The sequence below is a fragment of the Megalopta genalis genome, chromosome 14 (assembly GCF_051020955.1).
Source record: "Megalopta genalis isolate 19385.01 chromosome 14, iyMegGena1_principal, whole genome shotgun sequence".
NCBI classification, from domain to species: domain Eukaryota; kingdom Metazoa; phylum Arthropoda; class Insecta; order Hymenoptera; family Halictidae; genus Megalopta; species Megalopta genalis.
The window spans coordinates 2481909-2508668 of NC_135026.1; the positions used below are offsets into that span (position 1 = coordinate 2481909).

Genomic DNA, 26760 nt, shown 5'->3' on the forward strand with positions numbered 1-26760 from the left:
TTTGCCGAACGATAAGCCGGCAAATTCGATTAGATAAATTTCGGCGTGTTTGCCAGGCTCTGAGCGAACGCAGTCCCGAGATCCTGAAGTCGTTGCGTCGACTTCTGAGCGTTGCTGACACGTGACGCGCGTCGAGACTGTTCGGGCGGTTAAGACGGATGCGATCGCGGAAGGGAGAAAACTGTGCGTTAGGCCTATTTATTACGGCGCAGATAAGAGCCTGGAAAGGGAGCCGGGGACCCTCGGCGAGGGCCCGGATCGATTTCGAGGCGCGCGGGGACTGCGGTGGGTAGGGGCGCGTCCTTACGACGGAGTCGCGCTTAGAAGCTTGCCGCATAAATCTCGGCGGCTTATGGGCGAGCCAATGCTGAACACGCGACCCGGAGGATCCTTTTTCGAACATGTATAAGCGCGACCGGCACTTATTTCGCATACTTATTTTCTCGACGCGCCGGGATTCTTGCTGAATTTCCGAGTGAAAAAGGAAAGTTGACGACCTCTGCGCGCCGCAGCGCCGCGAAGCACGATCCGCAGAATCCACGCGAAAGAGGAGAAACTTTTCGTATTGCTATAAAACCGAACTGTGTTCCGGTCGTTGAACGAGCCACCGGGCTAAACGCGTTCACCCGGCGCATTCTTTCGACCGGGCTCTACTTAACTATCATCCATGAGAACCGCTCCTGTCCTTGACTCGATAACCCTTCGCGCAAGGCGACCGCGTTGCCGGACCACCGACACCCATGAGTGGGTCATTATGTAATTCGAATTCACGTAAATACTGTTCCACTGTTCGTGGCACCGCTTCGGGTTCTTAACTGCATTCGTGCGGGTTCGATGCGAACGGTCTGACGATGATTTAGTTACGTCAGTTTTGTGCGGTTTTTGATAAGCGATGTTCAATGCTTGGAGGCACGGAGATCGATGTTCTATGTGGAATATTCTATGCTCGATGATGAGGTTTTAATATTCGTGATGGAAAGTTCAATACTCGATGTTGAATGTTCAATGGAGTGTGTTGAATGTTTAATATTCAATGTTCGGTATTCAATATTCAATGTTCAGTATTCAATATTCAATGTTCAGTATTCAATATTCAATGTTTGATGGTTAATATTCGACATTGAATCTTCAATATTCAATATTCATTGTGTAATGTTGAATGTTCAGTGTGCGATGTTGAATATTCAATATTGAATACTTGATGTTTAATATTCGATATAGAACATTCCAATATTCAACGCGGTATGTTAAATATTCAATGTTCTGTGTTCATTATTCGATATTGAATATTTGATGTTTAATATTTGATATTGAATATTCCAATATCCAACATTGCATGTTAGATATTCGATATTGAATGTTCAGTATTCAATATTGAATGTTTGATATTGAACATTCCAATATTCAACGTCGACCGTTAAATATTCAGTGTTCAATGTTCAAAGTTCAATATTGAATATTTGATGTTTAATATCCAATATTGAACATTCCAATATTCAACGCCGCATATTAAATATTCAATATTGAATATTTGATGTTTAATATCCAATATTGAACATTCCAATATTCAACGTCGTATGTTAAATATTCAATATTGAATGTTTGTCGTTTAATATTCGATATTGAACGTTCCAATATTCAACGTCGTACATTAAATATTCAATGTTCAATGTTCAGAATTCAATATTGAATGTTTCATGTTTAGTATCCAATATTGAACATTTCAATAGTCAACGGCGCATATTAAATATTCAATATTGAATATTTGATGTTTAATATCCAATATTGAACATTTCAATATTCAACGCCGCATATTAAATATTCAATATTGAATATTTGATGTTTAATATCCAATATTGAACATTCCAATATTCAACGTCGTATGTTAAATATTCAATATTGAATGTTTGTCGTTTAATATCCGATATTGAACATTCCAATATTCAACGTCGTACATTAAATATTCGATGTTCAATGTTCAGAATTCAATATTGAATGTTTGATGTTTAGTATCCAATATTGAACATTCCAATATTCAACGCCGCATATTAAACATTCAATATCGAATATTTGATACTCAATATTCCTTATGAATATTTGATACTATAATATATTAGTGTTCGCTGCCGAAAAGAGTCAATGCTCGTCCAATTTTTCGTCTAATTACAATAAAAATCTGAAAAAATGTCATTGTTCATAGCTAAAGCAGTGATCCAGCTATCTGCGTATCAAAATGATCGGTAGGCAAGGTATTAAAAAAGGCCTCGAAGCGTGTTCAGGCATCGAGGATTTAGGTCGCAATTGTAATACTCATTTCCTCAGATTGATACGTGCCTAAAGCGCTCGAACGTCTGTCGCGTGAATAATAATAGAGCGGGGATCGTGTGACGCGGATTAACACAGCGTTCCGTATTCTTTTCACAGGCCGAGTCCCGGTCCCGGTCCCGACTGCACGTAGCCTCGCCACGCACCGGCCATCCCGAGCAACTCTCGTAGCAGCCTGTGAACCCTGGACTCGCACACAACCGAGCGCTCGTCGAGCAGCCACTCAGCCGCTCCGACGCCCGCATTCCTAGAAACCTTGTTCCCAACATCTCAGTCGAACTTCTTCCTCCTCTCTCCCTCTCTCGCGCCGCTCGTTCTCCTGCCACTCCTCGAAAAACCCTGTTCCCGGAATCCACCGTGCGGCCCGGAGTATTTTCCCGCCAAATATCTCGGAGCGCGAGCGACGTGTCAAATTACAGGCCGCGTAAATTGCAGCCAATTGCCGGTCACGTGAAAACGAATCGATAAATTACGGCCGAACGAGAAATGCTTTTCCACGAACCAGCCGCCGCCGCGACACGTGAAGCACACACCGCGGAACCGCGCGATGCATCGCCAGCAAACGATTTACGCTGACGCGCGCTGATCAACGATGAATCATTGGTGAATACCTGGTAGGATAGATCATTCGGTTTCTAGATCGGAAAATCAATTTCCAGCGACTTTGATTCTGTAAACGGCGACGCGCGACTCCGACAAGGAATTCCTGCAAATGGTCGATGTTTAACATTGAATATTAAATGTTCGACGTTCAATATTCAGTGTTGAATATTCACTGTTTAATATTGAACATTGAATGTTCGCTGTATAAAATTGAATATTGAATATTCAAGATACCATATTGAATATTGAACGTTCAAGGTTTCACATTGAATATTGAATATTCAAGGTACCATATTGAATATTGAACGTTCAAGGTTTCACATTGAATATTGAATATTCAAGGTACCATATTGAATATTGAACGTTCAAGGTTTCACATTGAATATTGAATATTCAAGGTACCATATTGAATATTGAACATTCAAGGTTTCACATTGAATATTGAATATTCAAGGTTTCACATTGAATATTGAATATTCAAGGTACCATATTGAATATTGAACGTTCAAGGTTTCACATTGAATATTGAATATTCAAGGTACCATATTGAATATTGAACGTTCAAGCTTTCACATTGAATATTGAATATTCAAGATACCATATTGAATATTGAATGTTCAAGGTTCCACATTGAATATTGAATATTCAAGGTACCATATTGAATATTGAACGTTCAAGATTTCACATTGAATATTGAATATTCAAGGTACCATATTGAATATTGAATATTCAAGGTACCATATTGAATATTGAACGTTCAAGGTTCCATATTGAATATTGAATATTCAAGGTACCATATTGAATATTGAACGTTCAAGGTTTCACATTGAATATCGAATATTCAAGGTACCATATTGAATATTGAATATTCAAGGTACCATATTGAATATTGAATGTTCAAGGTTCCACATTGAATATTGAATATTCAAGGTACCATATTGAATATTGAATGTTCAAGGTTCCACATTGAATATTGAATATTCAAGGTACCATATTCAATATTGAACGTTCAAGGTTTCACATTGAATATTGAATATTCAAGATACCATATTGAATATTGAATGTTCAAGGTTCCACACTGAATATTAAACGTTCAAAGTTCCACATTGAATATTAAACGTTCAAGGTTCCACAATGAATATTGAATGGTCCATATTTAACGTCGAATATTGAATATTCAATGTTCAACATTCAATGATGAATGTTCGCTGTTTAACATTGAATATTGACTGGTCGATATTTAACATTGAATATTGAATGTTCGATATTCAGTATTCACTGTTGAAAAATCGCTGTTTAACATTGAATATAGAATGTTCGACGTTCATTATTCAATGTTGAATATTCGCTGTTTAACATTGAATATCGAATGTTCCCTGTTTAATATTGAATGTTCGATGTTCAACATTCAATATTGAATGTTCCCTGTTTAACAATGAATATTGAATCTTCAAGGTTCCACATTGAATATTAAATGTTCAAGGCTCCACGTTGAATATTCAAAGTTCCATATTGAATGGTCCATATTTTAACGTTGAATATTGAATATTCAATGTTCAACATTCAATATTCAATGTTGAATATTCGCTGTTTATCATTCCTAGAAACGTCGTCAGACCTGTTGAATTTTAATTCGTTTCGCTGGAAATCCGTTCCGACCAGCATCTCAGTTACCGGCGGACGCAGCTTCAATTGGAGCTTCTGTTACCGCGGATCCGGCGAGTCGGAGTTCGTTTCGCGGAACCCGCGTTCGGCTCGCGAAGGCGGCCGACGCGGCGCGAAGGGCGGAAACATCGGGAAACGGGGTGACGACGCGGACCGCGGGTCGCGTGAGTCATCGTCGAATAAATGAAGCATCAAAACCGCGGCGCATTAGCGTCGGACGCGCGCGGCCTGCGTCGACGGGAGACGGTCTCGGATTAAACAAGCGGGTGTCGCCGCGAACCGTTTCTCGCACGATAATAGGCGGCGCTAATTGCGCCCGATCGTCGGACATCGAAAAGAAACCTGTGCCTCGTAAACACGGCCGGGCCTTCCTCGTTGCAGGAACGTTAATCGCCGCGGCTAGATAAAAATACAAGGTTAACGTCACTCGTGCGCGAGAGAGATAAGAGCCGGACGCATCGTTGCCATAACTCGTGCAATCGAACGTCGCGGCTGGAGCCTATCTTTAATTATATTCCGAATTACGCAACCGTGCGTCATCGTCGACGACGCTTTCCCGTCGTCCTTCCGACCAAATCGTTTCGCGGGTGTGGGTATTACCGCGGGCGTCCCAAATACCGCGATATTTCGTAAATGTAATAAAATCAAACATTAATTTTCTAGAAACGAATTTCATAATTTTTTATGCGTTTAAAAGAAGATCGTGTCGACCTTGACACACAGTAATCGGAACGCCGCAGCATTTGCTTTCAGAGGATCAATATTTTGCGAAAAATAAACATTCGAGTCTAAGAACAATAACTGTAGCTCAAGTTGACAATTTATCGGCGCGAAAGATCCTATTTTTCTCTGTCGAAAGATTTGTCTTCGTCGAGAAACCGCAGTAAGACCCGCATTCGCAATAAAAATGGAAACGTTGTAATATTAATTTCTGATAATGCGCGGCACAGCTTTTCACGCCGCTTTAACAATTCATTGGCGCAGGTACGCTCGAGCTATAAGAATCTCGGATGCTGAATATTCGCGTGTCATTCTCCGATTAAAAGCGACGGGGGCAAAGAGCGATCCACGATTAACCGAACTTTTAATGCCCGAGTTATCGATCCCCCGAACTCGTTCCGGACGCGAATAGCTCGATCTAAAACGACTAAGCCAATTAGATAGAACGACGGAATTTTTGAATCGCCTTTAGACCAGGCCACTGTTCCGTTATTCGATCGTTTGCCGAAGTTTTACCGCGAATAGATTACTAATCTCTGCGCAGAAAATCTTATGTTACGTGCAACATTGAGTGTTCGAAGTTCAATATTCAATGTTCGATGTTCAATATTCATTATTAGACGTTCAATATTCAGTATTAGACGTATAATATTCAATATTAAATGTTCGACGTTCAATATTCAATATTCAACGTACAAAATTCAATGTTCGACATCCAATATTCAATATTCGACGTTCAATATACAATATTCAATGTTCGATATTCAATATTCATTATTCGACGTTCAATATTCATTATTCGACGTTCAATATTTAATGTTCGACGTCCAATATTCAATATTAGACGTTCAATATTCATTGTTCGACGTTCAATATTCAATATTAAATGTTCGACGTTCAAAATTCAATGTTCTACGTTCAATATCCAATCTTCGACATTCAATATTCGACGTTCAATATTCAATGTTAGATGTTCAATATTCATTACTCGACGTACAATATTTAATGTTCGACATTCAATATTCAATATTAGACGTTCAATATTCTTTGTTCGATGTTCAATATTCAATATTAGACGTTCAATATTCAATATTAGACGTTCAATATTCAATATAGACGTTCAATATTCAATATTAGACGTTCAATATTCATTGTTCGACGTTCAATATTCAATATTTAATGTTCAATGTTCAATATTAAATGTTCGACGTTCAATATTCAATATTCGGCGTTCAATATTCAATGTTCGCCGAAAGCTCGCATCTTTCCATCAAAGTGCATCAAAGACGAACGTAGCCGCGAAATCCCTCGGAACGTCGCGTTTCGGCGGGAACGCGCGACGGGATCCGAGCCACCGGCGGGAAGAAAAGTATCGCACCGGGCGTAATATTTTCATTCCGCATCGCGGCGCCGTGCGGCGGCGCGGCGCGACGCGCCGTAACTCGGAGCATCGAAGGGCCGCGGAATTAGGCCATTCGATTCGCCGTAAAGTAATAAGCGTCGAGAGCAGCCAGCACACCGGCACGAAGAAACGGTGTAGTTAATAATTCGATAATTTTGCAGGGACCGTGTAATAGGGCGTCGTTTTACGGCCGGCCCGCCGCCGTCGGATCCGTCCGCGCGCGTATCCGCTCGGAGCTCGAGCGGAGCGGAGGAGGAAGAAGAAGGCGGAGAACGCGGGGCGAACAAGTAACGAGGTTACCCGGACATCCCACAATTAATTTGCTTGCAAACGGTTACGCTTTGCGAATAATTATTGAAAGTTCTGGCTTCTGTCGGCACGCAAAGTGCAGTTGCTCTCTCTCTGCGACGCGATGCAGCGACGGTATCGCATTAAACCCTTTGCCCTGCGACCACGTCTGAGGAACGTGGTCAAAAAATCGGGCCGGAAATGGGAACCATGGTGCGTCGGTCGGGCCAAACAGAAACGTAATTAGTCAGAGTTATGTTACGTGTTTTGTGGTTTTTTGTTTCTCGTCATGCAATTATTTTATTAGTAATAAGTTAGGTTAATTGTTTACAGCTCGTACGAAGGTCCACCGATTTCGATGACATTTTTAACTTGCCGAGAGATCTGCGAAACAAATTTTTCAAATTTTCAGGCTCGGATAAAAAAGTTGAAAGGCGAGAGATTAAATTTTCTTTCATTATTCCGAGCAATAGTAATCTCTAGAAATAGCATTCTAGTTTATGGTTCAGTACACTCTGTCGTCTAAAAAAAGAATTCAAGCCGTTTAGCCCACTTCTGGATCGACGAACCGGGGTACGGAATAAAAAGCTGTCGGAACCCGATCGGAACAGGTAGACGATTCACCTGTTCGCCGCGAAACTTTTCGAACATCGGCGTCGGAACAATGAACTTTCCGCGCATTGTTCGCGGCCGATTCGATTCGACTGCGAGACGCCCATTTTCCGCGGCGCTCTTTGTGCCCGCGCGGCGATTGTGCGCCGTCAAAAATTTCGTACGAATAATTTGCGCGGCCGCGATACAATGCGGACGTTCCGCCGCGGTGACCGAATCGCGTTCGAAACGATGTTCGACTTTCCGACGGACGTTTATGGAACGATTATCGGAACGATAAAGAATATTTTCTTGGCCGGGGCTTTTTCGAGCCGCGGCGCCTCGTCGCCCCGATTCGATAAACTCGAGAATCATTAGATGTTAATTAAACGGCCTGGTAATTACGAGCCGTTCGAACCGCGCGCGTCGTTAAAATTTCGCCGCGTTGACGATCGCGCGGAAACGCGGAATCCCGCGGACGGATCCGCGGGATTGGCTCCGCGCGGATCCGAGCGGTTACGTATTAAAAGTTTCCTTCATATTTAATTACACTTTCTGGAATTTCGTCTCGTCCCCGTATCGCGGCGACCTTTCAATTTAAACTCATTTCCATGCAGCCTCTTCAAACATCCGTGCAGCCCCGAGCCGCGCCGGCACGGCCCCATTTATTCGACTACTACCTCTTGTATTTCTACCGCGTTCCCGCTCTTATTTCCGTCGTCGCGATACAACGTGTGTCGACCAATATTGCCAGTCACTCGATCGTTTGTTAGCCAATCTTTCATGTTCGCGTTCGGTGCTCCATGTTTAATTTCAATGTTCAGGGTCAAATGTTCGATTTCTGATGTCGAATATTGAATGTTCGATGTTCAATATTCAGTGTTGAATAATCGCTGTTTAACATTGAATATTGAATGTTCAAGGTTCCACATTGAATATTGAAGGTTCAAGGTTCCACATTGAATATTGAATGTTCAAGGTTCCACATTCAATATTGAATGATCCATATTTAACGTTGAATATTGAGTGTTCAATATTCAATGTTGACTGGTCGATATTTAACAATGAATATTGAATGTTCGATGTTCAATATTCAATGTCGAATATGCGCCGTTTATCATACAATATTGGATATTCAATCTTCCACATTCAAAGTTGAAAGTTCGCTGTTTAACATTGAATACTGAATGGTCCATATTTAACGTTGAATATTGAATGTTGAATGTTCGCTGTTTAACATTGAATGTTGTCAGCTCGATATTTAACAATGAATATTCAATGTTGCCTGGTCGATATTTAACAATGAATATTGAATGTTCGATGTTCAATATTCAGTGTTGAATAATCGCAGTTTAACAATGAATACTGAATGTTCAAGGTTCCACATTGAATATTGAATGTTCAAACTTCCACATTGAATATTGAATGTTCAAGGTTCCACATTGAATATTGAATGTTCAAGGTTCCACATTGAATATTGAATGTTCGATGTTCAATATTCAGTGTTGAATAATCGCTGTTTAAGATTGAATATTGATTGTTCGATATTCAGGCTTCAATGTTGAATAATCGCTATTTAACTTTGAATATTGAATGGTCCATATTTAACGTTGAATATTGAGTATTCAATGTTCAACATTCAATGTTGAATGTTCGCTGTTTAACATTGAATATTGAATGTTTCCTGTTTAACAATGAATATTGAATGTTCAATGTTTCACACTGAATATTGAATGGTCCATATTTAACGTTGAATATTGTTTGTTCAATATTCAATATTGATTGGTCGATATTTAACAACGAATATTGAATATTCGATGTTTAATATTCAATGTTGAATATTCGCTGTTTACTGTTGAATATTGAATGTTCAATGTTTCACATTCAAAGTTGCAAGTTCACTGTTTAATATTGAATATTGAATCGTCGATATTTAACGTTGAATATTGAGTATTCAACGTTCAACAACATTCAATTTTGAATGCTCACTGTTTAACAGTGAATATTGCCTGGCCGATACTTAACACTGTAAACTTAATGTTCGATATTTAACACTGAATATTCAACATTGAATATCAAACGTTCGCGGTTTAACATTGAACACCGAACGTTCCCAGTTCAACATTGAACATCAAAGGTTCAATTCGCAATATTCGACGTTATACAATCAATATAAAATGTTGATACAAACGTTTCAATATTCAATGTGCCGCGTATTTAGTATACAACCTCGAATCCTTCGATATCCATTGTTGAACGTTCCCCGAAGCCTACTTCCACACCGACGATATTGTATTCGTTCGTAATAATTTGCTGGCGATGCAGGGATACAGATCGCGAACGTCGGGCAGAATAAAATAGATCGAAACAGGACGGCGACGAAGCGAATTTTCGAGGCGAGCTTCCCCTCTCCGTGAACACGGTCTTCTCACCGATAAGATAACATTTGCGCGCCAAGAATCGCAAATAGATCGGCGATCGCTTTTCGACCTGGCGGGACGAGCGATACGATCGTGGCTTCGAGTGCTATGGACGCTTGAACCCGTTTAGGCTATTTATCGATTTCGAAGCTGATTTTCCAAATTTATATGATCTTTATTGTTTCTATACTGTACTATTTTCATACTAATCGTGCGACCGTGTGGAAAAACGAGCTGTCAAACGTAGAATTACGCATATTATGTGAGATAATATTTTATTATATTATTATTGAGATGAATTGTAATATATAATTAATATATAGTATAATTATTATAAATGAAAATATATTATTATAAATATGAAATATTGTGTACATTATTTATATTATAAAATATCGTGTATATAATATATATAATAGTATATTTATGAAAATAATAGTATATAATAATTATATTATATTATAATTATATAATAAATATATATACATTAAACATCGTGTATACAATGCATATAATAATATATTTATGAAAAATCGTGAAAACAAATTCGACGGGCTCCGAATGAAATAAAACAAGAAAACGCTGCGGAAACAAAGAATCGACGATCGGAAACCTCCGCGCGCCGATTCACCGTGAAAATGATCGCCTCGTCGAACGATGATTTTTCGAAACGCCCCGGGAACCGTGTAACCTTTCGCATTATAAATAAACTGTAAACGCGTTAACGATCTTTCGCGTTAGAAACTGCATATATATATAAATGACATTTCGCGTGCAGCGCTGCGACCGCGGCAGCATTTTTGTTCTTTTTTCGTCGACGCCAACTTCGTTCGGCTCGCGCAAATGAAAAACAAAAAAGAACAAAAGAAAGAAATGAAATGAAATGATCGCGACGCGAAAAATATTCCGCGCGCGCCGAGCCGCGGAAAAATCTGTTTACAAACAGAGCCCCGCGGGGCCCCGCGAAATTATAGCCGGCGGGACGGGGTTTACAGCGGTTGCGGATTATATTCGTTCGACTGTCGTGATTGCTGCCAAGAGCAGTAACGAAGCCAATTCGATTTCCTTACTGCCCGAATACTGGCCCCCTCCCCCTCGTCCCCCTTCTAATCCAATCATTATTCCCAGGGCATCCCGGTTAGAAACGATTTCCAAACGTTTCGCTGTTTCGAGACGATTTCGAGACGAGATAACACCGATATTTTAACACGAAATGTACGCGACCAGACGCGAAATCCTTCGAAATCGTTCGAAATGTGTATCGGAGCACTGCAGAAATTTTCGCGCGTGACGCGTTCGCGGTAAAAAAAAGGCCCAATTCGGCGCCTATAACGTCGCCGTTATCCTTCGAATTAGGCTTCGAGAATTCAGCCGGCGGTTTCCGTCGCCGTCGATCTATCGCGACGGAGACTGCACGTCGGCAAACGATTCCACCGGCGAGATCGCGCCGCCATGTTGCAGTTAGCACAACAACAACGACCGGCCGAATGAAGCGCGCGATGAATCTCGGGTGGCCGCGATCCGCGGGCGACCGCCGGACGCGGCGGCGATCGGCGGACGCGACGGCGATCGGCGGAATCCAACGAGCGCTCGACGGCGTCGAAAGTCGCTCGGGGAACCGCGAACAGGTTCGCGGACGCGCGAGTCCGTCGATGACGCAACCGTCCGAAGGTTCTTTTCATCGGCGCGGCCGCGCGCGCGCGTCCCGCGATCTACGCGATTCGGTACGAAAAAGGCATCGGCGACCGTGACGCGACGCGCGCCGACGAAAACGCGCGCGACTTTTAGGGCCGGCCGTATATGTATTTCGTTAGAGGGAAGGGGGGTGGGGGAGAGGTCGCGGATTTCGCTCGGGGTCCGCGAGAGTTCGGAGAAAGTTCTGGTACCGGAAGCAGAGTCGCGCGAGTCGAACTCTCGCGAGTTTTCGAATAAGATCGACCGATCGGAACACGATAATACGTACGTATATGTGTATGTATATGTGTCTGTTGTACTCACGTAAACGGCGGGCTGCGCAGCAGCGGTCCGTCGGCAGGCCGAGAGCGTAAAGTATATCCAATAATCCACAGTGAACGAGAACCGTATTACTGCACTGACAATAATAAAAACTCTCACTTTCTTTATCGAGACTCGCCGAACAATATCGGCTATTCCTCTCGCTTCACTGATTTCAGATCACCCACACAAGACGACGAAGATGACGAAGAAGAACGAGAACGAAAAACAGAGTCGCGCACCACCAGGGAGGTTTAAACCGTAGCACACCTTTCTTTCTTTTATTTTCACGGGACGACGAGAAGAACAGAACGTCGGCGACGAACAGAAGCACCACAAACAATACGAGGCTGCCGCTGCATCAATGGAGAGTACTCGATGCGGCGCGGCACGGCCGGCCGAGTCGCTGATTGAATGGCGCCGTGGTTTCCAACGTCTCTGCGCGTCCGCGGAGAGAACCGCGCCGGGCTATTGTATCCGGACGAGGAAAATATTGCAACTGAAAATCGCGAACGTGTCACGCCGGCGAACCGCACTCGACAGATACTCGGCAGGAACTGACGCGTACGCGGGACGGTCGACGCGAGGCGACGCGACGCGCGCTCCGTTCCCGTCGACGGCCGCGCTCGAATCGAAAGAAATCGAGCGGTTCGACTATCGCTCCCGGCGGGGAGGGAAAATCGAAACGGGGAGCGGGGGAGGGGGGCGTTCGTTAACGAGCGGGATCGTTGGGACACCGTCGACGAGAACGTACGCGTGCGACCGAGGGATCTACGTTGAGAACTTGAACGAAGATTTACTTCGGGAACGGAGAGTCCGGCAGCTCTCCGTAGCCGAGACGATAAATTCGAGCGATAAGAAAAAGCGAAACGGTTCGGGAGATCCTCGATGGAACAGGAGAGCGCGACGATGCGTTAACGATGATCGAAGATGCTCGCTCGAAACGGAGTGACGGGGACGGATACGCGGAGCGCACGCGCGCGTTCTAACGCGCTTCCGTTACGTAAAAGAAGTGCGCGTTCGTTGAACATCGGGGAAACGTTGCGAACAACTCGGTGCGCTGCGCTGGGTGCACTCGGTGCGCGATCGGTACACTCGCGGTAAAAGGCGTCGAGAGAGAAAGAGAGAGAGAGAGAGAGAGAAGCGGCGGCTCGTCGGGGATATGAAAGCCGGCGGGCGGCGAGCTAACCTACTTCTCTCCTTTCTGGAAACACTTTCGTGGCAGCAACAACGCCGACGAAGCACCACACTGCGGTACGAGGACCGTGGAGACGGCGGCGGTGGCGGCGGCGGCGGCGGCGACGTCGACGTCGACGTCGACGGCGACGTTGCACCGTAGACGCTGGCTGGACAGCTCGTATCTCCTGTTGTCCGCGGCCGGGACCCTCGCGCGCACGGCTCCGGTGTTCGCGTGAACCGCGACACCGCGGCACCGCGATACCAGAAAACAAACAACAACCGCCGTGTCGAGGATGCGTCTTGTTTGCAGGGAACCCCGGCTCCGCTCTTTTCACCCTGGGCGGAACTCGTTGTCGTTGCGGGGAACAGGGGGGCACAGAGGGGGAACAGGGAACACACATACACAGACACTGTGAACGCGCGCGCGCCCGCGCCTGCCCGCGGGAGGGAATGAGAGAGAGGAGGAGGAGGAGAGAGAGAGAAGAAGAGAGAGAGACAGCGCAGACAGGCAATATGACACGATCCGGCTACGGCGGAGGTCCGACTCGAACTGAGCGCCGAGCGGCTGATCGAGGCCGACGTGGGCCGACTCGACACTCCACCGACTCGAACGGAGGCGCTCGCCGATAGCAACCTCACCGCTCCTTCCCGCCCCTGCACCCTCCTCGCCCCGCTCGACCCGCCGCCGCGCGCGGCCCCCTTCCGCCCCACTCGCTGCTCCGCCGTCACCGGTTCGCCGCTCTCCCTCCCGCGCCGCCCGCGCGCCCGCTCGCCTCTCTCGCTCGCACGCTCCCGCTCTTCCCCCTCCGCGACTGCTCGCGAGCGCTCGCAGCCCGCCTCCCCCCTCCCTGCGCGCCGATAGTCCACCCGCGAACAGTCTCGCTCGCGTTCCCGCTCTTTCCCCTCGGAAACAAGCCGTCGTGCTTCGCCTCCTCTCTGCCCCCCTCCCCTCCGTAGTCCCGGCCGGCGGCAGCCTCTCCCACCCGAAGTTTCCGACACACCGGTAACTTATCGGAATTTACTCGTTACGCTACGAATTCGCGAGCGACCGCGTGCGCCGCGATAATGCTGCCAGCGGCTGCTGCTGCTGCTGCTGCTGCTGCTGCTCGCCGCGAGAATATACCCGGGACGCGAGCGCGGCGGCGCGACGCGACGGAACCGCGGCTGCGGCGCCGCTGCGGCCGCCGCGCGTTCGACGAAACCGGCCAAGAAACTCGGAGCACCGATCGCGAACGGGGATACGGTAATTGGGTGTTGCTCTCTCGGTTCGAGGGACGTCGGATCGGGACCGCGCCGGTAATTAATTGAGCCGCGGCCGATCGGAGCCGATCGACCGACCCCAGAGCCGATTCGACCGCGGACGCGAAGGAAATCCTCTCTGCCGTTTATGTCGCGCACGACTGTTTACCAGCCGGGGATCGTTTGTAACGGGGATATTTACTTTCTCCGGCCGTTCGTCGTGGCAGAGTTCCTTTTCTTTTTTTTCATATCGTTTCACTCGGTGCGTTGTGTAAGCGATCGGACGCGTACTATACGAACGCGTTGATGCAGCTCGGAAATTCTTGTGTCACCGGACGATTCTGCGACGGTGAACGCGGCGTCTGCTGCGCGGGGAGGAAGATGGAGGATGGAATGGGGGGGGGAGGGAGATTGCCGGCGATTAGGATTGCTACATCGATTCCAGGCGATTATCGGCTAATTGCCCACGGAAGTATTGTAAGAATGAGCGCGCGTGGCTGTACGAACGTACAATAATAATGTGTACAATAATAATAATAATAATAATAATAATAATAACTTTACTTATCAATCGGATGAACCATTTATTATAATGAGAGAAATAGAAAGAGTAATAATATAATAGCAGTTATGCAAGTACAGACAAAACACAAGAACAAAAAGAAAGAAAGAAGGGAAGAGAGAAAAAAGAAAGGAAGAGAAAAAGTGAGAAGAAAAAGAAAGAAAGAAAGAAAGAGGGGAAGAATATTACGGAAGAGGAGAAGAGAGATGAAAAGTAAAGAAAGAAAGAAAGAAAGAAAGAAAGAAAGAAAGAGAGAAAAAAGAAGGGATGAGAAGAAGAGAGAAGAAAACGAAAGAAAGAAAGAGGGAAAATGGAAAGGAAGAGAAGAAAAGAGAAGAAAAAGAAAGAAAGAGAGAGAAAAGAAAGGCACAATCCAAACTTGAATATAAAGTGAAAATGACAACTATCAGTGAGCAGCGTTTAAGGCAAATATCTTGAAGACGTTAAAAACAAAACAAAAGATAACGAGTTAATTGCAGCAACGATTACGAAGAATAAGCAATCGATTTAAGCTACCGAAAAGTCCATAGCAAATTCCATGCGATTCCGGTTAAAAAAGGAAAATGTTTTCTATAGTCCTCGCGCGACAAGAAGGCGCCTCCGTGTCTACGTATTCCCCCTCCAGCTGCCGCACTACCGCGGCTAGTAGGAGGGGAACGCAGCGGTGCCTTCTTATCACGCGAGGACTATAGGCGAGTCCGAGTGCTCGGAGCCGCGTCGAGCGGTAAAAAGAAACGATATATTTTTTTATCAATTATTAGACCCTATAAAAGGGCCCGCTAGACACCGATATACCTTATAGGTCCTCTATTGGGACCAGGTCGAAAAGCGCTCCCTTTTTTCCTTCGCGTTTCCATCATTCACGGCGCCGTAAAAACCGCACTAATCTCAGCGATTCTCTCAATTTCTTCGCATAAAACATGAATAGAAGATGCCGAGCGACTCTCATCGAGTCTTCGGCCGAAAAGCGACGGGCCAGAGATTAGATTCGAATAACGAAGTAGCTGCTAAAAATTCCGGCTCCGAGACGACTGAAATCGTTCGACCAATTCGTTGCTCCTATTCCGAGCCGCGGAATTTATTTCAGAGATACATACATACATACGCCATATACGGCGTCGAAGATGACAGATTTGTGCCGCAATTGGTTCGCGGCGAGAATCGAGAATAATCCGGCGGAACTGCGAATGCGCGGCCACGGATCGGAGCCAATCGTTCTTGCCGCGATACCCCGCCGCGGTTTTATCGTTAATATTTCACGTGGTGAACAAATGAGCCGTGTTATTTATGTAAAGTGGCCCGGGAGCACCCCGTGTTCGCGAGCCGCTAAAGGGAAAAAGGTATACGGAAGGGTGGAGAACGAGAGAGACGGTGGAAAGACAGCGGGACGGTGTGCTGGAGAGTGAAAAGAAAGGGGGAGATGGAGAGAGAAAGAGAGAGCGGACGAGGAAAGTAGAGAGCTAGCTGTCGGAAGGAGAGAGAGAGAGAGAGGCGAGCGAGCTGAAAACAGGCCGTAGGTATTCAGGTCAAATGCCTGGCAAAGTGAGCAAGTATTTCTTTCACGTGTACTTATCAATGCGCCGATAGCCGGTGTCTAATGAATTCGGGCTCGAGCGAAATCTTCTGGACAGCGAACAACAATTTACGATGCTTCCCGAAACCGTTGGGAAATTGTTACGCGTCGCTCCCGGAATCCGAGTTGTCCGTTCGATCGTCCAGAATTTAATGTTACATTGTCCTCTTAGGATTCAATTAACACGTTGGATCGCGTTTGGAGCAAAGCGTTTCTATATTTCGATTTTATTCCATGGTTAGGACAGGGTTAAATCACTCTATTTTCTAACTATATTTTTCAAAATTCATTATCATTGGAAACACCATTTTTATATATCGATTTTATTGCATGATTATATCAGAGTTGAGCGACACTAATTTTTGACTATTCTTTAAAATTCATTTTTATTGGCAACAACATTTTGATGGATCGATTTTATTCCATGGTTAGATCAGGGTTAAATCACTCTATTTTCTAACTATATTTTTCAAAATTCATTATCATTGGAAACACCATTTTTATATATCGATTTTATTGCATGATTATATCAGAGTCGAGCGACACTAATTTTTGACTATTCTTTAAAATTCATTTTTATTGGCAATAACATTTTGATGGATTGATTTTATTCCATGGTTAGGTCAGGGTTAAATCACTCTATTTTCTAACTATATTTTTCAAAATTCATTATCATTAGAAACACCATTTTTATATATCGATTTTATTGCATGATTATATCAGAGTCGAGCGACACTAATTTTTGACTATTCCTTAAAATTCATTTTTATTGGCAATAACATTTTGATGGATCGATTTTATTCCATGGTTAGGTCAGGGTTAAATCACTCTATTTTCTAACTAAGTTTTTCAAAATTCAGTATCATTGGGAACACCATTTTTATATATCGATTTTATTGCATGATTATATCAGAGTCGAGCGACACAAATTTTTGACTATTTTAAAAAATTCATTATCATTGGAAACACCATTTTTATATATCGATTTTATTCCATGATTATATGAGAATTGAGTGACACTAACTTTTGACTATTTTTTTATTGGAACGGCAACTTTTTATTTTATTATATTCCACTTCGAAATTGTAGAAACGGAGACTTTCCCGACGAAATGAATTGAACGAAGCTCTTAACTAGAAAAGACATTATAATAAAATTTGCACAGATTCCAGATAAATTCAGCGTTATCATTGAGCGGCACACGCGTCAGACATTATCATTGCTCGTTAGATTTATCACGAAAGATGTATCCCATTCGTTTGCATTTCTCCCATTATCGCACAGTCAAACCGGTCCGCGGTGTAAAGAGTCGTCAAATCGCGCAAGTATTATATTTCACATTCGGAACAAGCCCGATTTCACGCGTACACGATGCCCGAGTCATTCATAACGAGACTACTACGCGTTCGAGGCGGCACTTTCATTTCGAAGTCAGAACAGCGCCGCGTTTTTCGCCGGTCTCGCTTTAATTTCGAGGACACTTTTTGCCGCGTTTCGGTGTCTCTGCGCGTGACGGAGCCCGTTCTTCTAAACGCCGCGCGAAATTCGCGGTCTGGAGAACGCTGGCCGGTGCCCAGCAATCCCTGCGGATCCGAAGGTAGAGCTAGATTGTCTCAGCATCGTTTTCCGCGCGATCGAAGACGAAGCGGGACGACGGCCGTTCCGAGCGATTAATGTCGCGCAGGCCTCCTCGATCGGCCGCCGTATTTACCGGCGCGATGCCTACAACTTGTTGGACACCGCCGCGAATCGTGACTAGACACGCACGAAATATTACTCAACGCCTTCGGTAAGATCGGCAAGGTTTCGCGGGACCGCATTATGCAGCTAATGCGGCCGGTCGACCGTGCCTCGCTTCGCCTCGCCTCGAAAAACTCGCACGCGCGCGCAACCTGCAATTTGCCGAGATCGTCGTGCGTAAACAAAACGGGACAGTGTGCGACTTTAACTTTGAATAATGCAAGGACACCTGGCCGTAGTGATACTACGATTTACAGTCATTTTTGTTTGTTCAGGAAATGCCACATTTCGGGTTGCTGCGAATGTTTTCCGAACTTTTTCCGAATTTTCCCTGCGCTAGTTCTACGCCTTTGTAATTTATTGCTACGTCGATGCTGAGATTCGACGGAAGAGGACACAAAATGTAAGAATAAGTAAGTAAGAATAATCGTGGAGCTACAAGGTACTGTAAGTTTTTGCCTAATTCGCGTTCAGATTGCACACAGAAATGGACAATTTGGGAGCAATTATAGAAACGAGTCGCAAGGCTCGAATAATTGTATCTCTCCTCTTCCCAAATTGTCCATTTTCGTGATCGATCTGAGCTCGAATTAAGGAGAATTTACTGTACTAGGTATGTGAACGTCGAATCGTCGAAATGTGACCTCCGAATTGCCACCGAATTGCCTTCGAATTGCCTTCGAATTGCCTCGAAATTTCCTCTGAATTGCTATCGAATTGCCTTCGAATCGTGTCATGTGGCCTCCGAATTGTCTCCGAATTGCCTTAAAATTGCCTTCAAATCGTGTCACGTGTCCCGAGAATTGTCTTCGAATTGCCTTCGAATCATGCCATGTGACCTCTAAGTTGCCTTCGAATCGTGTCACGTAACCTCTGAATTGCCTCCGAAATGCCTCCAAATCGTGTCAAATGACCTTTAAATTGCCTTATGTGATTTATTGCTGCGTCAAAAAACCGCGGAGCTACGAGGCGCGTGAATAATCTCCGTTGAATTGAGTCACGTGTCCTTCGAATTACCTTTGAATTGCCTTCAATCGCCTCCGAATTGCCATAGAATTGCCTTCGAATCGTATCACGTGGCCTCCGAATATTCACCGAATTGTCTTCGAATTACCTCTGAATTGCCTTCGAATTGCCTTGGTATTGCCTTTGAATTGCCACCGAATTACCTTCGAATTGCCTTCGAATTGCCACCGAATTGCCTCCGAATTGTCTCCGAATTGCCTTTGAATTGCCTTCGAATTGCCTTCGAATCATATCGCATGGACTCCGAATTGCCTCCGAATTTCGAAAATCGCCCGATTTTCATCGCGATTCCAGGTCTCCCGAATTCGAATCGACGCGCGCGCTGCGCGCGAAAGGACTCGCTCGAACACGCTCGCCGCTTTGTTTCGGCTTTTCGAAAAACAGACCTTCGACGGTATTACACGAGGAGTCGCGGCTATATATCTTCTGGAGAGGTTCCAGGGCCAGCCAGGAGCCACGGCAAAGTAATGATCTCTTTTTTTGGAAGCATTCCAATGTTTCTCGATTCGATGGTTCTTACATTTCGCAGAGCCCGTGATATTTTACGTACCGGAGAACCCTCGGATTGCATTGTGTTTCGGCGCACGCCGGGTTATTAGATCGATTCGAGCGTCAGATCGTCGGTTAAATACGCTAACAAGGGCTCATGCTCGATTAGGAGTCTCAAAGAATGCCGAATTTTCCGAATATTCCTTCCCTAGATTTTTATTACCATTTTCAGGCAACGCTCTTTTATTCGAGATCGCAGACATTTCGATGGCAATTGTATTTCGTTTCAGGTAAAAATATGCAACAATTCGCTCGCTCGAATAAACGACGGCCAATCGAGGGCTAAAATATCGCGGAGGTTCGCCGTTCGCGCTCCGAAGCGAATGATTAATAAAGCGGGGTCACCGGTGAAATCGCGTTCATTTCATCTCCGACTTTTCGGCACGGTTTTAATTACATATCGGATGTTGACTGGCTGTCTGGCTGGCGCAGGTAACCCGATAGCCAATATTTTCGAGCGGCTGTATTAGCGCGCATTTGTTGCGGAAGAACGTGCAACTTCCTTCCCCGGGGTCTACATTTTAATTAAGGTAATTCGACACGTTGCAGCGAGCATATAGAACCGTCCCGTGGCTTGGCGTTCGGTCGTTCGGCAAAATCGAGCCGCATCGCGTGCCGTTGGGTCGCGGCGGAATAATTTAACAAGCCGCGCGCGTACCGGTCCGGTCGCGGCGAGGACCGCCGAGTCCTCGCCGCGTAGTCCGAAGCGGGACGCGAGCGTTCGCCGGGCTTTTGTCGGCCCCGTTAGCCGCTTTTCTTCTCCTCGGCGCTGTTACGTATTGTATCTCATAACACGGCCGTGTAATAACCTATCTCCGCCTTGTATCGCTCATCGTATCATTTCAGCGCGTGCGGGACGCAGGACGAGAGACGGCGGACGCGAGAGCGCATAAACGGCGCGCCATTAGTGTTTGCGGCTGAACCTCCTTACCGGATTTCAACGGCAACAGTTTCCGCGGCGAGCGTCAAACTACGCGACGGCTTTTCGCGGCGATCTGTCGATCGACGAGGATACCGTGATAATTATTGCACAGAGCTTACTGTGTTTTTGGAACCAGAGCACGGAGAAAGTTGTCGAAGTTTTGCATCTTTTTAATGATTCTGAATCAGCGTTTGCCAATGTGGGGCAATTTTCAATATTGAAATATTTTTAATAATTCAATGTTGAAATATTTTTAATATTTCAATGTTGAAATATTTTTAATGATTCAATATTTCAATATTTCAATATTTCAATATTTCAATATTTCTATATTTCAATATTTCAATATTTCAATATTTCAATATTTCAATATTTCTATATTTCAATATTTCAATATTTCAATATTTTCATTATTGCAATATTTTTAATATTCTCAATATCTCAATATTCACAATATTCTCAATCTTCTCAATATTCTCAATCTTCTCAGAATAATGAGAATCAATATTCAATATTCTCAATATTCTCAATATTCTCAATCTTCTCAGAATAATGAGAATCAATATTCAATATTCTCAATCTTCTCAATACTTAAAATATTCTCAATATTCTCGCAATACTTTCAATATTCGCAATATTCGCAATATTCTCAATATTCTCAATATTTTTAATATTCACAACGTTCTCAATATTCTCAATATTCTCAATATGTATTATCAATATTCTCAATATGTATTATCAATATTCTTAATATTTTCAATATTCTCAATATGTATTATCAATATTCTTAATATTTTCAATATTCTCAATATGTATTATCAATATTCTTAATATTTTCAATATTCTCAATATTCTCACAATATTCACAATATTCTCAATAGTCTCAATATTCTCAATATTTTTAATATTCACAATATTCTCAATATTTTAAATATTCTTAATATTCTCAATATTCTCACTATTTCCAATATTCTTAATATTCTCAATATTCTCACTATTTGCAATATTCTTAATATTCTCAATATTCTCACTATTTGCAATATTCTCACAATATTTTCAATATTTATAATATTCTCAATCTTCTCAATATTCTCAATATTCTTAATATTCTCAATACTTTCAATATTCTCAATATTCTTAATACTTTCAATATACTCACAATATTATAAATATCTTAATATTCTCACTATTTCCAATATTTTCAATATTCTCACTATTTTCAATATTCTCAATACTCTCAATATTCTCAATATTCTCAATATTCTCACAATATTTTCAATATTCTCGATATTCTTAATATTATAAATATTTTAAATATTCTCAATGTTCTCAATATTCTCACTATTTTCAATATTCTCAGTATTTTAAATATTTTAAATATTCTCAATGTTCCCAATATTCTCAATATTTTCAATATTCACAACATTCTCACTATTTTCAATATTCTCAATATTCTCAATATTCTCACAATATTTTCTTTTAATATTCTCGATATTCTCAATATTTTAACTATTCTCTCAATATCCTCAATCGTACGATCCAATCTTCTCATAGACAAAAAGCAGTACACATTGGCATCGTTTAGACCCGATTAATTGTCCTGTTAATCGAGACATACTGAAACCCTGTACATACACACAGGATTGCACCACTAGGGGAAAAAAAACTGGCGACGAAAGAATCTCCCCCGTTTACCCGGGAAAGGGTGAAGCGTGTTCACAGTTGTCGGGGATCATGGGTTCTCGTTCTTATGGCGCCGCTAACGGGAAAGGTGTATCCCCATAGGGACGTGTCCGCAGAAACGGTATGGGAAAGAGGAAAGAGAGGAAAGCGCGACGGTGTATCGTCAACGCGAGTCAACCAAGACTTGGTCAAGGCAGGTCAAGTCGCGTCTAAACCCGACACTGTCGCGATCTCCGCGGCTGCAATCCAAGGAGGAGATCGTCTCGGCCGATGGAGGCCGTACGACCACGCGACCTTGAACCAGCCAGCCTTCGTACGGCCGTGACTTTATCGAAACGCCGCGGCGCGCCGCGCCGCACCGCGTCTCGCCGGGTATGGATTATCCGGCCGCGCCGCGTTTTTCCAGCTTTTCCACGTGCCACTTCCCCAGCTTTCCACGGCGGGTTTTCCGGCAGCCTCGATCGGTTCCGTTTCCGCGAAAAGAAACGCGTGCCTGCATCCGGCGGCGGCCGACAAGCAAATGCGATCGTATCGACGCGCGAGAATGCCGGCCCTGCAATTTCGGGGGCGAAATTAAAAAATGCGGAGAAAACGTATGACAGCTAATATATTTTTATATATTATTATTATTATTATTATTATCTTATATATTATTATTATATATTTAAGCCTTACTTTCTCATTTTATATTGCTAGTATGTACGCATATTTGGGTTTTTGTTAGGATAAAACAATGAAAACAGAATGCAGTGTTTAAATTGTTTATAAACAAATTTTTAAAAAATGCTATTTTTGCTTGAATTGTACATGCTCTCCATTTTCATCTCGTGAATATTGACAAGTCTACGTATAATCGAAGAAAAAGTTAATTTATAATTATTCTTATTTCAGTTTCAATTTGTTTATTTATTTATTATTATTTATTTATTATTTATTTATTTATTATTATTTATTATTTATTTATTATTATTTATTTATTATTTATTTATTATTATTTATTTATTATTATTTATTATTATATATTTATTATTATTTATTATTATTTATGTACAATTTAAACAGTTGAATTATTGATGCACGTTATCGATATGTATTATCGATATACACTAAAGTTCAAAGGTGTTTTTTCTGGGAACAATGTCTTTTCAAAATGGCGTCCGCGGTGTCTGAAAACCGGCAGATCCGCGCGTCCAATTATTCAGCGGCGGGGAACACGTGTTCCTGCCGTTTTCACGGTCAAGGTGCCGGGATAACGCAGGGTCTTTGTAAATAATTCGCTCCCCCGCGTGCAACTTGACCTACGCGGCGCGCAGAAACGTCGGACTTTACGCGAAGTCGCGCGTACGTACATAGCGGGTGTTCTAATTTTTGCGAACCGTGCCGCGTGTACCGTTCTTAAGCCGGGCTATATAATTAAGCCGGGAACGTGTGACGCGTTCGGAAGGGCGGATAAAGCGGAACCGCACACTGACCTACCCCTCGGGGGTAGTATTTAAGAGCGACCCTTGCTTCGCGTTTAACCCTTTGAGCTCGAAGGCTAGCTATTTCGACTGCGAAACCGAGATCGTTGTTTTCATTCTCAGAATTAGTAATTTCGCGCGCGTTCGCGATATTTAAACGCTCGACGATCTTTTAAATAATAATCGAAAATTATAGTAATATAGTATTATATATATTATATATAATATGTATATATATATATATATATATATATATATATATATATATATATAGTATTATATATATTATAAGTATATATACTATTAATATAGTATATACTATATACTAAGTATAGTATATAGTATGTAGTACATACTATATACTAAGTATAGTATATAGTATGTAGTACATACTATATGTGTATACTACTATACTATACTATACTACTATATATATATATATCATAGTATATATATATACTATTAAAAGTATAAAATAAATATAAAGTATAAGTATATATATATATCACTATAATTGTCGATTATATACTATATATATAAGTATTATATTGTAGTGTTAGTTTTAAAGTTAGTTTAGTTTTTTAGTTAGTCTTTGTTTATATTTAATTTAATTTAACCATTAGGAACTAATGTCAAGAATATTCTTGCGATTTATCAGATTTTTCAAATCCTCCCCCCTCCCCTCCGCCCCTCAAGACAAATGTAGCGAACGAAATAACGCGATCGTGTCGCGAAAGGTTCGCGGCATTTTTTGATCCACTTCTGCCGCGAGGCACGGCCCACGGCGGAAGGGTAAGGAAGAGTCGGAGGAAGGAAACAAATCGGCGTACATATACACCGTTACGAAAGTTATTACAGTTACAGGTATATTTAGCACGGTTGACTGCCGCAACCGTGGCCCTCGACGGCGGACTCGGACTGGCATTCGGCCACCGTTCCCACGTGCCGCGTCGCGTCGTGGAAACCGCGCGTTGTTACGATCGCATCCGTACGCGTCGTTTGTTTCCAGATCGCCGTTCGTTCGCGCGAAAATAAATAAATAAATAAATAAATGAAACAAAATGGTATTTCACGCGCGCGTCGCCTTTCCACGAAAAACCCATCGAACCGCACCGAGCATCGGAATCTCGGTGCAACACCGAACGAGAACAGCTTGACAGGAAGGAAAACGCAGCTCGCGATCCGGCGGGCCGCGTGTGCGCGAGGTTCGAAGGCTAAATAAATACGCGTGGTCCCGTGGTTCCACGAGAATGCCGGCGCGGCGCTGCGGGGGGACTCGGCGCGAGAACCGGCAACGCCGCTCGCGGCGCGGCGGTGCACCGCACGGGAGGCAACGTCGCAGTCGGTCGACGCGCGACGCGACGCGACGCGACGCGCGATGCTTGCGCTCGGCCCGTTGGCCAGCGTGCGCGCCGGCACACGTGGATCGTTGCGTGTGCTGCGTGCACGTGTGTGCGTGTCCCGAGAGCCGGCGAGGAGACCGCGAGAGATCGAAAGAGCGGCCCGACCGAACCGAACCACTGACGGAACGTTTCTGAACGCAGATCGGCGACGACACCGTTCTCGCGCGTATTCCCTTGCGCGCACCAGGCACGCGCGCTCGCGAATCAAGTGCACGCTCAAGGCTGCCGGCAGATATTTCCTCTGGCCTCCTTTGGAAAAACTTCGAGAGACACGCGCGCGTTTCCGCTCGGATCGGTGCGGGTACGGGAATAGGTTTCAAGCTCGTCCATGGGAAACCGAGAGTCATTCGAATTAATTCTCGGGCTTTCGTCGCGCTCATTAGCCGATCTTTCCGCTAAATAATAACTCGTAAGTATAGCAAATTCTCCCTAATTGACCCTCGGCTTGTACGCAAAAGTGGACAATTTGGGAAAATAAGATATGATTGTTCGAGCCTTGCGGCTTGTTTCTATAGTCACCGATTGTCAAGGATTATAAAAATAATGTTATTATTAATTTTATTATAGCAAAATAAAATAAAAAGAAAATAATAAAATAAGTTAATATATTATTAGTAGCATATAATTTTATATTAACACTAAACGTACCAGCATTGTTTTATACCTAATCTTACCATAGGGGGTCATTTGACCCCTTATGGCATAAACGTTGATTTTTCGTAAAAAATTCTTTATTTATTAAAGGAAACAGTTTGCAACATCATTTCGTATAAAATTAAACACACATTTTTATTGTTATTGTTGCGCACGGCACAAAATTAAAGCGCCGGAAGTCGTGAGGAGACGACACGCGATTTATTGATTCGGACTCCACGTGCATATAATACTCCAATGAATGCATATAATTTTTGTATAGGCAGATCCCATGCAGTCTCCAAAACTCGTAAAGCTTCTGCTTCTGTATATTTCTTTATGTTTTCAATAATTGTGTGATCTATTATCACCGAAAATGCAGATGAGACTTTACCAGACATAATATTTCTTTTGGCATATGCCGTTGGTCCTGATACTTCTCTGAAAGTAAGCGATGGTCTTCCGATTGCCGGTCCTTCTCGGATTCGCTGCCAAACAGTTCCATCAATAGCAGTGACAGTGTCTTCAAAATTCTGTTCACTATCACTTTCAGAATCCGATAAAAATCTTCGGCGCCTCTGTCCTCTATGGAGATTCATAAAATATCCAGTTTCATCGGCAGTCACATCATCATCCTGTGTTTCCTCATTGTCTGCAGAATCACTTCGACTTTCAGTTTGATCATCTTCTGGTATTGAAACTTCTTCACCCGAATTCACTTCACTTATTTGTCGAATTCTTTCCAACTCTCTCACTGACCGTGCGGACATATTGGGGGTTGC

The 26760-nt window shown here is 43.4% G+C and overlaps 1 protein-coding gene across 5 annotated transcripts in view; it reads right to left on the bottom strand.

The window, feature by feature from the left end:
- Window positions 1-13772, bottom strand: part of LOC117225726 (uncharacterized) — a 380710-nt gene extending 366938 nt beyond the window's left edge. For 2 of the 5 annotated variants that reach the window (XM_076526220.1, XM_076526221.1), the window contains exon 1: window positions 12013-13183. The gene's annotated coding sequence lies outside the window, so the exon portion shown is untranslated. The other 3 variants (XM_033479453.2, XM_033479451.2, XM_033479452.2) reach the window with 3 other exon arrangements.
- Window positions 13773-26760: the final 12988 nt, after the last annotated feature.